Raw genomic sequence first — 14,151 nt, 5'->3', positions numbered from 1 at the left:
TCTAAAACTACTACACTGGATAATGGCAAATATTAATAGTCTAGATTGTAGCCTTTCTGGTGCTCAGTCCAGCAGTACCTAAGAATATGAATGCCCTATATAGCCCTATAATTTCAGTTCTAGATTTATAGCTCAAGATACTTGTAAGAATTTCATAGGGGTTATATACATGGATATTCACTGCAGTATTATTTGTAGCAGCAGAAGTTGGAGGCAATCAGGTGGTCTCATATACTAACTAGCATGAGTGTATGATAACCAAGTATCATAAACTGGATGACTTAAAACAACAGAATTTTATTCTCTCAATTTTGAAGGCTAGCAGTCCAAAATCAGGGTGTGAGCAGGGCCATGCTCCCTCTGAGACTGGGTACACTCCTTCCTTGTCTAATCATGGTGGTGGTTGTTAACCCTTGAATTGCAGCTGTATCACTCCAATCTTTGCCTCAGTTGTCACATGGCATTCTCCCTGTGTCTATTCTTTGGTATTGGGATGATTATTTTCCTTTTATAAGGACATCAGTCATAATGGATTGGAACCCACCCTAATGACCTCATCTTAACTTGATTCTATCTACAAAGCCTCTATTTCAAAATAAGGTCACACTTACAGGTACCAGTGGTTAGGACTTAAACATATCCTTGAAGGATACAATACAATTCAATCTATATTTTTTTAAGATTTTATTTATTTATTCATGAGAGACAGAGAGAGAGAGAGAGAGAGAGAGAGAGAGAGAGAGAGAGAGAGAGAGAGGCAGAGACACAGGCAGAGGGAGAAGCAGGCTCCATGCAAGGAGCCCGATGTGGGACTCGATCCTGGGTCTCCAGGATCACACCCTGGGCTGCAGGTGGCGCTAAACCGCTGTGCCACCGGGGCTGCCCAATCTGTATACACATGGACTAATACACAGCAGTTAGAAGCAACAAATTAGATGTAAACACCCACAGAGTATATAGCAGAGGCACATAATATATAGCAGGAAATGCAAGAAACAGAATGATGAGGTAGTAACAGTAACATTTATATGAATGAAAAATCAATGTGTTAGAGTTCTCCAGAGAAACAAAACCAATAGGATAGAGGTAATATATCTATATATAAATAGATGGGTTGAGAGATTATAAGGAACAGGTTCACATGATCATTATAGAAGCTGGAAAGTCAAAATCTGCAGTGTGGGCTGGCAGGGTGGAGACCTAGCAGAGCTGATGGTGCAAATGAAGTCCAAAAACAGTCTGCTGGGGGATTTCCTCTTGGTTGGGGAAGCTCTTTTTGTTCTGATCAAACCTTCAGCTGATTGAGGCCCACATTATGGAGGGCAATCTGCTTACTCAAAGCTTACCAATTTAATGTTAATCTTATCCAAAACACCCTCTATGTTGACACATAAAATTAAACATCACAAGCCCACCCTCTGTCAAACTAACACCCATAGACCTCTCCTTAAACCATACTTAGAATCTAAATAAAGATAACAAGGTCATACTTCTGTCCAACATAAAAATATCCTGTGTACAACCCAAAACACCCTAAGCCTTTCACCAGAAGCGGTTGCAAAATCCTTTAACTTTTCTCTTTGATATCCCGTAACCTAAATACTGTTTTTTTATAACCTAAATATTGTGATGTTATTTTATATGTACTTTATAGATTATGATGTAAATAAATACCATATAAAGTATGATTATAATATATATCTTATGTTAAACGATAGGGAAATAGAAGAAGATATTTATACATACATACACAGGCACACAAACATATTCATAATATAATGAAGAAATATGACAGTTACAGTCCTCATTTTTGTAATTGGTCCCGTAGTCATAGCTGGTATTCATAACTACTTTAGTTCACTACCCACTTTAAATTACTTTTGCCTTGGGAACCCTGGGTGGCGCAGTGGTTTAGCGCCTGCCTTTGGCCCAGGGCGCGATCCTGGAGACCCGGGATCGAATCCCACGTTGGGCTCCCAGTGTATGGAGCCTGCTTCTCCCTCTGCTTGTGTCTCTGCGCCTCTCTCTCTCTCTCTCTCTCTGTGACTATCATAAATAAATAAAAAATTTTTAAAAATTAAAAAAAAAATTACTTTTGCCTTTAGCAAGTAACTCACCTGGTCCTAGTTCTTGGTGGAGTGACCCAAACCTTCATTCCTGAAAGGTCTGAGCCATTAGTAGTCTTGCCTGAATTGGGTTGTGGTTTTCCATTGATTTTAAAAACAGGGCTTGGTAAACATGGAGAGATACCCTTGAGAATCTCCTATAACCAGACATACTCTTTTACCTCTATTACAGAGTAGCAGTCCAGACTCCCCTTGGTCCAACCACCCAAATAGCTTAGTAGCTCTCTTCTTTGACTGTTAATTCAGGGGCATGAGGTGTTCAGATGTCCAGGTGGCAGTTCATTGGGATTACTGTTTTATCTTCTGGTGGAAGCATTCCTTCCTTGGAACTAAGATCTCTAGACCACTAGTAAAGCATAATGTCATGGAGACAGCAAAAATTTTGTAGGTGGGTCACTATGAGTAATAGCGAGTGGTGCCACTTCCATTTCTACCCCCTTGATTTCCAGAATGTGCATCTGGCTATGGGAGAAACATCACCATATATTGAATACTGATATTCTTGGAGAATCTGGCCCTAGCCCTGCAGGGCATTGCCATCAGGCTGATACTGTAACTGAGTCTTCAAAAGTCCGTTTCATCATTCTGTCAAGCCATTTGTATCAGAATGCTAGGGCACATGGTAAGACCAGTGGATTCTACCAGCATGGGCCCATTGCTCTACTTTGTTTGCATGGAGTTGATTCGCTTGATCAGAAGCAGTGCTATCACCATGAGCGTGGATAAGGCATTTTGTAAGTTCACAGATGGTAGTTAAGGCAGAAGCTTTGCATTCAGGAAAGGCAAATCCATATCCAGAATAAGTGTCTATTACCAGTAAGAACAAATGCGGGTCCAGTGTAATCAACCTGCTATCCCAGGGAATGGTGCCATATAGGAGATTCAGTGTTGGTCTCTGCTGCTGGCTGATTGGGAACTTAGCAATGGCTATAGGTAGGCCTGCCTTTGTAAGTTGAAGTCCCATGTTGCTGAGCCCATGCATAGCCCCCATCCTTGCCACCGCAGCTGCTTTGTTCATGAGTCCATTGGGGGTTCATGGCATGGGAAAAGAGATGGCTGAGAAAAGAGACTGACTGGTATCCACAGAACAGGTTATCCTATCCTCTTGATTATTCAGATCCTCTGCTGAGGTTACCCTTTGGTGGGCCTTGACACGGGACACGAAGATCTTAATGTTTTCACCCATTCTGAAGAGGTCTATATACATACCACTTTCATACCTCTTTCCCAGACTTTCCTGTTACCAATTTTCCAGTTGTCTTCCTTCTAAGTCATCAACTGTCTAGCCAAACCATTGACTACAGCCCATGAATTGGTATTTAATCACATGTCTGGCCATTTTTCCTTCCAAGCAAAATGAACAACCTGGTGCCCTGCTCAAAGTTCTGCCCACAAGGAACATTTCCCTTCACCACCATCTTCAGGGATGACCCACAGAGAGGCTGTAGTGTTGCAGCTGTCTGCATTCAGGTGGTGCCTGCATATCATGCAGAACCATCTGTAAACTAAGTTTGAGTTCTTTCTGTGTCACCTGATTAGAGGGAACTCCCCATGAAGCTCTAGGTGCAGGCAGGGAGAGAGCAGGTAGTGTGGCAGTGGTAAGGACCATGGGCATTTGTGTTATGTCTTCATGGAACTTGTGCCTTCAAGATGTGTTCAGGACCTTCGTGTGATGATGGAGTGCCACAGTGTGCCACAGTGTAGGCCCAACTTTGTGGCGTGGTGGTTGTGCTGAGCAGTTCAGGTCACAAGGGAACTTGATGTGTGACCCAGGGTTAAGTGTTTCACCTCAGCTAATTCCCAGTTGCAGGCCACAAGCTGCTATTTAAAAGAAGAGGGGTTACCTGCAGAGGAAGCAGGGCTTCACTCCAAGTTCCTAAAGGCCCATGCTGCAATTCTCCTATAGGAGCGTGCCAAAGGTCCCAAACGGCATCCCTGTCTGCCATTGACACTTCCTGCACCATTAGATCTCCTGGGTCACGTAACATGTGTCAGAGTAGCTTATGTGGCAGCTTGGACCTATTGCAGAGCCTTCTCCTGTTCTGAGCTCCTCTCAAAACTAGTACCTTTTCAGGTCACTCAGTAAATGGGCCAGAAAAACAGACAAATGAGAAATATGTTGCCTCTGAAATCAGAAGCAGTCTACTAGGCAATTTGTCTCTAGGCATTGTGCATCTGTTTGGTTTTTTTTAATTGTAGAAGGCCAGATGCAACAGCTTATTCACCTTAGGATATCTTAATATGCCTGACCCCACTGGACCCATAGAAATTTCATAGAAGTTAATGGCCCCTGAGTTTTTGCCAGTTTTATTTCCCATCTCCAGGTAATGTAAATGTCCTAAAATTAAGTTTGGTAGTTGCTACTTTTTGCTAAGTCCAGTCAATGTAATGTCATCCATGTGATGATATCAGTGTGTATCTTTTTTTTTTTTTTTTTTTTTTTTAATTTTTATTTATTTATGATAGTCACAGAGAGAGGGAGAGAGGCAGAGACATAGGCAGAGAGAGAAGCAGGCTCCATGCACCGGGAGCCCGACGTGGGATTCGATCCCGGGTCTCCAGGATCGCGCCCTGGGCCAAAGGCAGGCGCCAAACCGCTGCGCCACCCATGATCAAGATTCCGCATCACACCATGTATATAAACTGAAGCTTGTTTTGTGATTTAAAGAAAAAAAAAGATTAATGTTAAGCATTTTAGAATAGTCGTCTTTGTATAAGCAAGAGAATAAAAATGGAAAATGAAAGTAAGTAAAATGGATAGAAGAATTTAAAATAAGCAAATTGTTAAGTCTCCCAGAAATTAGGACCAAAAGACCAAAAATATGGAATATGGGTAAGAAAAAGAGAAATGGCAAAAAAGAAAAATAGAATTGTTAGGCTGGGAGACCCAATTCTGAAATACTAGGAATTCAGAAAAAGGAAATTGGGAGGAAGTAATTCAAATGAGTATTTCAAGAAAATTTCTCAAAAATAAAGGACATGAATTTGCAGATTCCACCACACATTCATGAGAGTGAATGACAAAAGGTCCATATTGTGGTATATAATGATGAAATTTCAGGACATCTGGGAATAAAGTGAAAAATCTAAATGCTTCTAGGAGAGGGGAGTCACGTACCAGTGATCTGGAGTCAGAATATCATTGAACTTCTCAGAAACAAAACTGAAAGACACTTGAGCAAATGTCTTCACATTTATGAGAAAAAAAATATTTCTGCCTTAGGGATTCATTACTTAGGCACACTGTCAAAAAAATGTGAGGTATAGAATAAAGTATAATAGTCTTGACATATATGAAGAAAATTATAAATCCGAAGTACAGAAAAGTAGACGAGCCCGTGTAGTCCTTAGGATATAGAAAATGAATACGATTGACGAGCTTTATTTAAGAGATGTAGGACATCCCGGGTGGCTGAGCGGTTTAGCACCACCTTCAGCCCAGGGTGTGATCCTGGAGACCCAGGTCGGGCTCCTTGCATGGAGCCTGCTTCTCCCTCTGCCTGTGTCTCTGCCTCTCTCCCTTTTTCTCTCTTTGTGTCTCACATGGATAAATAAAATCTTTAAAAAAGTATATAGAACCCTGAATACATACAAGCACATGAGTAAAGCATATACCTTATGTTCAAGTATACAAAATTTAAGTTACAAAAAGTTCAGTTTCTGGGAACACCTGGGTGGCTCACTGGTTGAGCATCTGCCTTTGGCTCAGGTTGCAATCCCGGGATCTGGGATCGAGTCCTGCATCAGGCTCCCCACAGGGAGCCTGCTTCTCCCTCTGCCTGTGTCTCTGCCTCTCCCATGAATAAATAAATAAAATCTTTAAAAAGTCAATCTGTATTAAGTTACATTGGGAATTTTATCAGTGTCATTTAGAGGATGTTCTTGGACCTTAATGTAATTTATTGGGAAATCCGCAATAATGATGAGCTTAATAATTACATTTCGGGACACCTGAATGACTTGGTTGGTTAAGTGTCTGGTTTTGGCTCAAGTCATGATCCCAGGGTCCTGGGATTGAGTCCTACATTGGGTTTTCTATTCACCAGGGAGTCTGCTTTTCCCACTGCATATCCCCCCTCCTTGGGCATGGCTGCACCTGCTCGCTCGCTCTCTTTCAAAAATAAAGAAAATCTTTTAAAAATTACATTTAAACAACTTTAATATATTAGACACTACAAAATACTAGAACTCTGACACAGAAACACTCATGTCAGAACTTGTAGATTTTAACTCGTGAAGAGATATTTGTTGGCTTAAAAATACTGATACTTAAAAAGATAGGATATAAATAATTAAGTCTTTAATTCTTGGAATAGAAAAATAACAGAATAAAACCAAAGACAACACATAACATAGAAATTAATGAAACAAAAGACAAATAATGGAATCAATATAGAGACCAATAGACAATAGGTGAACCTGGGTGGCTCCGTGGGTTATGTGCCTACCTTTAGCTCAGGTCGTGATCTCAGGGTCCTAGGATCGAGCCCTGTATTAGGTTCCCTGCTCCTCAGGGAGTGTACTGTGCCCTCTCCCTCTGCCCTTCTCCCTCACCCCCTGCTTGTGCTCACTCACTCTTTCTCTCAAATAAATAAAAGACCAGTAGACAATAGGATAAGAATTTTAAGAATCCTGAGTTAACTCCATGAATACTTTCTGTCAATAAATTTGAATCTTGGATGGCATAGTTTGTTAGAAAAATTTAATTTGTCAAAAATAACTTTAGAAACAGATAACACTAATAAGTTTCGCGCCTGCCTTTGGCCCAGGGTGCGATCCTGGAGTCCCAGAATCGAGTCCCACATTGGGCTCCCGGCATGGAGCTTGCTTCTCCTTCTGCCTGTGTCTCTGCCTCTCTCTCTGTGTGTGTGTGTGTGTGTGTGTGTGTCTATCATAAATAAATAAAAATAAATCTTAAAAAATAAAATCACCTTTAAAAAAAGAAAAAGAAGAGTTGTACGTTTTATAAGACTAATTCAACAAGTATTTCTAGAGCATTTATACTGCATATATTAGTGAAATAATACAAAAGTGTTTGGTACCTAAAGTAGCCAATGACACTACAAGAAAAGATATAACTTAATTTTTTTAAACATCTGACTTTTTTTAAGATTTTATTTATTCATGTGAGAGACAGAGAGAGGCAGAGACATAGGCAGAGAGAAGCAGGCTCCCTGTAGGGAGCCCAGTATGGGACTTGATCCCAGAACTCCAGGATCATGACCTGAGCCAAAGTCAGATACCCAACCGCTGAGCCATCCAGGCGTTCCCAGATACGACTTAATTTTATGAATCGGGATGTAAAAATCTTAAAACCATGGCAGATTAAACCCAGCGTATATTAATGAAGGAAAACATCACAATCAAGTGAAGTTAATCCCAGAAATGCAAAATTCGCTTAATACTAGAAAACCTTTTAATGTAACGTATCACTTTCAACAGATTAAAAGAGTTAAGGCGTTAATTTAACTCCTTAAAGGAGTTAAAGGAGAAAAAAGTAGTATATTCATTGAACAGGTATTGAGTATCACCATATACCAGGAACTAAGCATTAATGGTTTAGCAGTGTAAAAACCAGAGTCCTGTTTGTATGGAGTTTACAGTCTAATGTGAGACAAATGATAAGTAATATTAGATGATACAATAAATGCTATGAAGGAACCTAAATCAGATAAAGGGAACAAAGAATGACATTAATAACCATTCACACATTAAATATAAACACTCAGTCTCTTTTTTCCATCTTTATTCTGTGTTTGCCATTTACATTTCTCTGAACACTGTAAAATAATAAGATAATCAAATACTCCTATATGGAAAATAAGGTGGTACTAGCTAAAATTGATTGGCTAGCAAGGTCTGTCTCATAATAATTCAGTTTTTATTAGTTGAAGTTTAAAAATCTGAAATTTGTGTTTAGGGTGATAACAGAATATAAACATTTATAATCTGTAGCATATTTATAATCTAGAATCAATTATTTACCATAAAATGGGATAAATATAAATATATGGAAGTTGTGTTTCTTAGTAAAAACTTGAAATTCAAAAAATTTTAAAAAAATTTTAAAAACTTGAAATTCAGGGATTGTCTATATATGTATGTGTGTGTGTATGTGTATATATGTATAATTTTTTTCTACATAGAACTTTATCTCCTATAAAAGGACTAAAGGAAAAAAATAAACTGTTTCCCTGGGCAGTGTCTTTAGCATAACACTAAATTTGTAACGAGCTGGGAGTTAAGTTTAATTTGAACATAGTGCTAAATGAAGCAAAAGTCACATAGATTAAATTCACATGGACAATATTCTTAATTCCAGATAAGCAGTCTCATAAATGCTTTTCTAGCAGTCATTATTAGGATGGACTGTATAATATCTGTGGCTTTACAAAAAAGTTTTACTCCCAAAAGAATCTAAATCATGTCTGTTAGTGTTCCATACTATAGCACTGTATTTGAAGAACAATACTTCAGAAAAATCTAAAATCTTTAATTGGATTTGGAAGATCTTTTTTCGATAGAAATCTTTTGGTTCTCTTTGTTTAATCCCTACAAAAGAACTAAACTCTCATGCCTTGTCTTCATTAAAATGCTACTTTAGGAGCTTCTGCTAAAAATGCTTATAGCAATTTTTGCATTTATGTATTTTTAAAAAGTTCAAAAGAATAATTGTATAAGGTATTTTAGGTCTCTTGACAGATTCCTAGTTTACTTCAAGATCCTCCCAATAAAATAAGAGTTTATTTTTTCTAAGATGCCTCTGAGACAACAACAGTCAAGAATTGGGCAGCTTCACAAAAGATGTGTGCACAAAAGGTCTTTGACTTTGCCTAGTCCAGAGGTTTCACATTTGCAGCCAGCAAACTGATCTGGCCAACAGAATGTTTTATTTGTTCTGCACAGTGCTAAAAAATAAATTCATTTCGTTTCCAACATTTTAAATGTGAAATTTCACATAATCTTGATTCCTAGCTTCCTTTAACATTTCAGATCATTTGATATCACTGGCTTGAATTCCAACGAAGCAACAGTTGGCCAGAGTTTAGCACTGGGTAAGGATTGCATGAACCATAAACTCTCCAATTGTCTCCATTCCCCTGCCATTTCTTAATGTTTCATTTCACTCATATTCTTTACCTGTGACCTACATAGGCATTTAAGTTTGTGATGCTTGCTCACTTACTGCCCATGTACAGAGCCTTTTTAAAAATTTTGTTACTTCTAATTGTAGCATGGGAAGCTAACACTGATTAGGATAAATTAAATGTTTTTTAAAACCCTTGAATTGGGCAGCCCTGGTGGCTTAGCGGTTTAGCGCCACCTTCAGCCCAGGACCTGATCCTGGAGTCCCAGAATTGAGTCCCACGTCAGGCTCCCTGCATGGAGCCTGCTTCTCCCTCTGCCTATGTCTCTGCATATCTCTCTCTCTCTCTCTCTCTCTCTCTCTCTCTCTCTCTCTCTCTCCCTCTCTCTCTCCCCCCCTCCCTCCCTCCCTCCCTCCCTCCCTCCCTCCCTCATGAATAAATAAATAAATAAATAAATAAAATCTTAAAAAAATAAAATAAACCCTTGAATTTGGGCTAGCATTGCCATCTGTCTTTCCCAGAACTGTATATCTTCAGGAGAATATGTTTTTATATGTACCTGTTTATATAGATACAGATATATAGATACACTTATCAATTCTTTATTTTATTTTTTTAAAGATTTTATTTATCATGAGAGACACAGAGAGAGAGGCAGAGACATATTTATCATGAGAGACACAGAGAGAGAGGCGGACTCCATGCAGGGAGTCCGATGTGGGACTCAATCCTGGGACTCGAGAATCACACCCTGAGCCGAAGGCAGAGGCTCAGCCCCTGAGCCACCCAGGCGTCCCTCAATTCTCTATTTTAAAAAATTCTTTATTAAAGCATTGCTATGAATATCCCTGGAATCTGATAGTTTCTATAAGAAGAATGTCATGACTTCAGCGAGGTTTGTTAAGGCTCTAATTTTGTTCAGTGATGATAGGACTATTAGAAGTAATAATTTTTCAAATCTGTATCACTAAAAAACAACATTTATTTAACCTCTTTCGGTGTCATTAGACTGGGCACTTGGGGTAGTTATTTATACTGGTTACTAAATATTTCTGGCTCTCCTCCATCTGGCATTTCCTAACCCTCTGTCATTGGGCCATGTCAACAGTTCTGGCCAAAGAGTTGTGAATGGAAATGAGTGTGTCATTTCTAGGCCAATCATTTAATTGCCAATATGATCTCTCTTTCCTTCTGCTGCTACCACTAGCAGTGTTTCAGAGAATAGCTGCTCCATAGCCTGAGTTCCAGAAGAAAATGATTATACATAGCAGAGGTCTTCACCAGCCAGGGATAGACATGTAAAGTGAGCAAGAAATAAATCTGTTACTTTATTTATTTTTTTTTGAGAGCTCTACATGCATGCAAGCAGGCAGAGAGGGAGAGAGAATCTTAAGCAGGCTTCATGCCCAGCACAGAGTCTGACGCAGGGCTCAGTCTCACAGCCCTGAGATCATGACCTGAGCCGACATCAAGAGTCAGTCACTGTCACTTAACCAACTGAACCACCGAGGCACTCCTAAATTTATTTTAAGCTAGAGATTTTTGGAGTTGTTCATTACTGTGGTTTTACTGAGCCTATCTGATACCTACATTGTAGCATTTAAGTGAAGAAAGAATATAATTAGGTTATTAATTAAAGCAACTAATTAAAGGTAGCTAGGCTTAACAGAATTTATAACCTGCAAGGTATTAGAAAATTTTTAGTCTTTAAGGTAACTGTATTTATAAGTTGTGTCATCAAAGACCCTATGTCTTAGAAATTGCAACTTTGGGGGCACCTGGGTGGCTTAGCTGGTTAAACATCTGCTTTCAGCTCAGGTCATGATCAGGGTCCTGGAATCAAGCCCCATGTTGGGTTTCCCAGCTCAATAGGGAGCCTGCTTCTCCCTCTCCTCCCCGTTTATGCTGTCGCTATCTCTGTCTCTCTCGAATAAATAAAATCTTAAAAAAAAAAAAAGAGATTGCAACTTTGTTTGAGAATACACACTAAAGATGCCAGAGATCACAAAACATTTTGCAGAGTCAGTATTATGTTGTGTACATAAAAATGGTCTGAAGATGATTATCATGATTAATCCTGCTTGTTATTGAAGAGGTATGTCTGTGTGTATTTTTTCTTCAAAGTAGCATGGAGCTGAAAGTTTTTAAGCAAATCTGTAGGATAGGTTATAGATATTTGTGCCATCACATAATTTTGTAATATAATTTTAGAGCTGGAAGAACCCTTAATATCATGTGATACAACACCCATATGTTATAGACGTTATAAGTTATAAAAGATGAAATAAAGAACATGTTTGAATTACATACTTTTACATTATTTTTATGTCTTAAAATACTATTTGAGAAATCCCAGCTAATCCCTTTCCCAACTAATATTTTTCTTAGCACTCTTTGCTGACATTTGTATTCTTTTTGCTTCCTCATTCCTTTCTTTCTTCGTTGTATTTAATCTTCACAGTAATTCTTTTTTTTTTAATTTTTTTAATTTTTTTTTAATTTTTTTTTATTTATGATAGTCACAGAGAGAGAGAGAGAGGCAGAGACACAGGCAGAGGGAGAAGCAGGCTCCATGCACCGGGAGCCCGATGTGGGACTCGATCCCGGGTCTCCAGGATCGCGCCCTGGGCCAAAGGCAGGCGCCAAACCACTGCGCCACCCAGGGATCCCCTTCACAGTAATTCTAAGAAGTAGATTATTTTTTTCTCCATTTTACAGTTGTGGAGACTGAGACTTAAGTAATGTGCTCAAGATCATATGGCTGGTAGCAGAGCTGGGATTTAAACAAGTTCTGTTGATTCGAATAGTGTGTTTTTTTTTTTTTTCACTTACGTCTTAGTTGTATTTAAGATTATTTGTACAAGTAATAGGGACCGCTGGTGGCTCAGCAATTGAGTTCTGCCTTTGGCTCAGCTCATGATCCTGGGGTCCTGGGATCAAGTCCCACTTTGGGCTCCCTGTGGGGAACCTGCTTCTCCCTCTGCCTATGTCTCCGCCTCTCTGTCTCTCATGAATAAATAGTTTTTTTAAAAGATTTTTGTACAAATATAGAGAATGTTTTGCTTTGTGTGACTATTAATTAAAATTAAGTTTGTCAGAATGACAGGAAACAACAGTTTCTTGTCCCAAGGCAACAGTTGTCTAAAAAGAAATGTATTCCTCTCTGTTGTGATTAGTCTGGAGGTAAGCATCTAAGATTAGTATGAAGGCTCCATCAAGACGTTGTGACCTAGGCTTCTGTTTTATTTACTCCCTGTTCCTGCAGGGGAGCCTGATGTGGGACTTAATCCCAGGACACCAGGATCATGACCTGAGCCAAAGGCTGATGCTCAACCGCTGAGCCACCCAGGTGCCCTCTGCTCTTTAGAACATATCCCAGAAATTAAATAGGACAGTTCTACTAATATACTATAAGCCAAAACCAAGTCAGATGGCCAACTCTGCAGTAAGGGAGGCTGAGAAATGTCGGCAGTGTTCTGGATAGTGTTCTACTCAGCTAAATATCTAGGGTCTGTCATAGACAATTGACTAGATTTGGGATAATAATAGTCTCTCTCACATTGGCGCAATCCGTTTTTGTTTCAAATTGTTTATTCATAGTTATTTACTGAGTGCTTATTATATACCAAACACTATAACTCATAAATATATATGACAGTAAAATGTGTTAGTGCTTATGTTCATTTACAGGTTAGGAAGACTTTAAATAGGTTAAAATAAAGAGTACTCATGCTTTTTTTGTGCATATGTAAGAAAAAGAAACATACATCCAGCTTTAAGTTTATCTTTATGCGCTAATAAAATGTATATTTCTTCAAAGTCAACCAGTATTTTTGAAAATTTTGTGCCAGAACCCCAAAATACTAGGCCTAATGAAAATTGTGAAACTTTTGAAATAAAACTATAACTTAGTTGTTACTTCATAAATTAGGATCTGTTTATAGACCCTTTGTTTGTTTGTTTGTTTTTAAAGATTTTATTTATTTATTTATTCATGAGAGACAGAGGCAGAGGGAGAGGCAGGCTCCATGCAGGGAGCCTGACGTGGGACTCGATCCCGGGTCTCCAGGATCACGCCCTGGGCTGAAGGCAGCGCTAAACCACTGAGCTAAACTGCTGAGCCACCCGGGCTGCCCTAGACCCTTTGTTTTGAACACTTTTTAAAAGTAAGGCTCTTAGGATATGATCAATTTCCCTTAAGTTTTCTGTAACTGGGTTATTTCAGAGCCATTTAAAGGAGCTATCTAAGAGCATTTGTGGAAATGAAAGTAGATTCTAATTTAATTCTGTTCTTAGCCTTAAAGCAGAACACCTATAAAATCAACTAGTAATCTTGACCAAAAAAGTATAAGTAAAATTATCATTTAATAATGAGCTCATTAGGGATCCCTGGGTGGCGCAGCGGTTTAGCGCCTGCCTTTGGCCCAGGGCGCGATCCTGGAGACCCGGGATCGAATCCCACATCGGGCTCCCGGTGCATGGAGCCTGCTTCTCCCTCTGCCTGTGTCTCTGCCTCTCTCTCTCTCTCTGTGACTATCATACATAAATAAATAAAAATTTAAAAAAAAATAATGAGCTCATTAGCTTTCTTATGGTTCCAACAAATCTGCAGCATTTTAAACTTGAAACAGTTTTATATTGAGCTAGTTTACCAAGAGTTTTTTTGGTTTCATTTTCTATGTTGAAGTAGATTTGAAGGCAAGGGGGAAACATTGTATTTGAAGCTAATATAAGTCTTTGGACTAATTGCTTTAGATTTGTTTTAGTTGTTAAACAGTATTGCTATGCCTAGTGCAATGATAATCGCTGTTGAAGGAGGATCCAAAGAAAGAATAGTGCATGTGTACATATTTTGAATCAACATTTTATGATTAAGAGTTTGCTTCATAGATATGTTTGGATTCTTACTGTTCCCTTTACTTCCCAGTTCTTGATAT

The 14,151-nt window shown here is 38.9% G+C and overlaps 1 protein-coding gene across 2 annotated transcripts in view; it reads left to right on the top strand.

The window, feature by feature from the left end:
- Positions 1 to 14,151, top strand: part of FBXO11 (F-box protein 11) — an 88,783-nt gene that overhangs the window by 21,556 nt on the left and 53,076 nt on the right. Inside the window, exon 1 of one of the 2 annotated variants that reach the window (XM_055327975.1) lies at positions 9,165 to 9,181. The exons of the other annotated variant lie outside the window; for it this stretch is intronic. The gene's annotated coding sequence lies outside the window, so the exon portion shown is untranslated. Of the gene's footprint in view, positions 1 to 9,164; positions 9,182 to 14,151 lie in introns of those variants that run through there. 2 annotated transcript variants of the gene reach the window in all.

This window comes from Nyctereutes procyonoides, unplaced genomic scaffold (genome assembly GCF_905146905.1).
Source record: "Nyctereutes procyonoides isolate TBG_1078 unplaced genomic scaffold, NYPRO_anot_genome, whole genome shotgun sequence".
NCBI lineage: Eukaryota > Metazoa > Chordata > Mammalia > Carnivora > Canidae > Nyctereutes > Nyctereutes procyonoides.
The sequence above is the reverse complement of the archived record's forward strand: the minus strand, read 5'-3'. Positions and strand labels throughout refer to the sequence as shown.